Raw genomic sequence first — 2,497 nt, 5'->3', positions numbered from 1 at the left:
GAGAGATAATGACATTCTCGTTACTATACCCAAAAACTTCACTATTGGTACTGTAAGATTACCGGGAATGACATTCCCGACCAATCAAACGGGGAACGTGTATTCCATTCTCATGGGAATCTCAAATTCCCTTAACCAAACACACCCTAAATAAATTGAGATGATTCCTAGTAAACCATTGCCACAAAGAAGTCAGATTAACTGTAATTGCAAACATGATAACTAAGAAATATTGTTGCTTAGAGTTACCTCAGGATATCTCACCAAGGATGGAGACAAGATTTTATTAGAACGAACTTATTTTGTTTTTGGAGGATTATCAATAGAAAATACAAATAAAAACTTAAATTTAAGAGAATTTAAAATTTTTAGATGGGAGGACCGCCCCCACACGCTCCCCCTTGGTTCATTCCTGTCCACCACCAGAAGTTGACTGAGCTGGCAACTGACAACTTAATTGCAGACCTAGGAATCTGTATAACTGACACTGCAACAATGAATAGAGTGTATGAGAAAACAAAGAACATATTAAGTACACTACCTACCATCTCAAGATCACATTCAGATTTTCAAGTTCATTTCCGGCACCATCACCCCTCAGATACTTAAAAAAACTAGAAACAGGAATAACTACCCCCAAGAAACTCTACTGATGAAACTTGAAAAAAGGGCAACTAAAATAAAGAAAAGTGGAATGATGAAAATGGGAGTCAATAATTACTAAAGTTTTGAATCAATCACCCCCAGTAGGAAATAATGTAAGAACCATCCTTCCACCATTCCCATTGGCAGATTCCAAATCTTCCGCATAACTACTAGGAGCTTGATTATGCACGGTCGTCCCTCCAATCCTATGCATTGGTTGCTGCGTCTGCCTGCCTAAGAAGGGATGCTCAAATTGGCTAATTGGAGATGGCACGTATGCCCCATTTGTGGCCTATGATACTGAGACTGCAAATGAGGATGTCCTTCCGCGGCTGCCACCATTTGCTGTTGCTGGTGGTGATGATGACGTTGCAGTGCTGGCACTGGCACGAAGGGTAAGAAATGCTCCGAATTAGCCCTACTACCAGGATGAAGAAAGTGTGGTGGAACCGGTGAGCTTGCAAACAAACGGTCCGTCGCTGGATCAGCCGAAACCTCTAATCCGGCACCCCCAGATCCGCCATTGGCACCGCCTCCACTACCACCAGACAAGCCTTGCACTCTCTTCAAGTAAAGCCGATACTTCTGCAAATGACTAGCAACGTTTTCTCGTCAGGCCATCAACACTCATCAACTGCATTATGGTCTTGGGGACAGCGTTCTTGATCCCCAGATGAGCCACGGCTTCAACGAATCTCTTGTGGAGCTGTGGGGTCCACACGAGACGAGGCCGCTTGAGAGTGCGTGCCGGCTCATCTCCGGCCGCCCCAGACCCAAGTCCCCGGAATCGGCGGCGAATTCGATAAGGAGGGTGAAGGAGGAGGCGGTGTTGGTGGTGGGCATGGTCGGGGTTACGGATATCGAAGGCGAGAGCAAGATCGGGGTAATGAGGATTGGGAAAGAGGCATAAGCTCCTCCGGGGATGGAAGCTCTTCCTCCCATCTGGAGAACCAATTAGAGTCTTCTTCCCTCATAATTAAAATTATTCACAAAATAACAAACCCCAAAGGGTCTTTAACTCAGCTCAATGCACCAGCAAAGAAATGATCAGATTTTGACTTACAGAATCAGAGGAAATCGCATGTAAGAAAGAGAAATCCGATTAAGAGAGGATGGAGGTTCGAGGGGTGGATCTTTGTTTTCTTCTCAGCTTTTATCAATGTCTACTGTCTCAATTTCTTTTTTCCATTTCTAAAAAAACAAGAGTGAGTGAATGAATATGAATAATAACACCAACTTGCGCGAAACTTACAGCAAACACATTTCAACCGTTGGATTATCCCAACAACGGTTAATAACTTTAGAGAATAATACTTAAGGGCGGAATGTAGGATTCTATTCTGTTAATCCTATATTTTGTTTTTGGTCGGAAATGTCATTTTTGATAATATTTAATATTAATAGTAGATTTTTTGAGGTATATTATTGGAATGTCATTACCTCCCTTCTCTTAGGTATTGATTACCGATATTTTATACTAAAATACCCTTAATTTTTTTTTCAAAAATATTCTTCTGTCATTAAATAATAAAAGTTCTACGAAGGTTAAATTACAATTTATCCTTAACTATTTTAGATTTACAAAAAAATCTATAATTAAAATTTTATATGAAATTCAGGGTTAAAATAAAATTTACCATTTCATTAAACCTTTTTATTTTCAATTTTGTAAAAAAAATTATAAATTTTATGAATTTAAATTTTTTAAACAAAATATATAAATATTTTTCAATTTGTTAAAAAACCAAATATATAATATTGGTCAAACATACATTTCAGTAATCTTTTATTCTTTTAACCAAACACGGTAATCTTACATTCCTGCTAAACCAACCAAACACAAAACAACATT

General features: G+C 38.9%; 1 pseudogene; it reads right to left on the bottom strand.

The window, feature by feature from the left end:
- Positions 1–733: 733 nt before the first annotated feature.
- Positions 734–1,801, bottom strand: LOC120135527 (annotated as a pseudogene).
- Between the last annotated feature and the right edge of the window lie 696 nt (positions 1,802–2,497).

Source organism: Hibiscus syriacus, unplaced genomic scaffold (assembly GCF_006381635.1).
Source record: "Hibiscus syriacus cultivar Baekdansim isolate YM2019G1 unplaced genomic scaffold, ASM638163v2 tig00110610_pilon, whole genome shotgun sequence".
NCBI classification, from domain to species: Eukaryota; Viridiplantae; Streptophyta; class Magnoliopsida; order Malvales; family Malvaceae; genus Hibiscus; species Hibiscus syriacus.
Note: the sequence above shows the minus strand (reverse complement) of the source record. Positions and strands in the feature narration are given on the sequence as shown.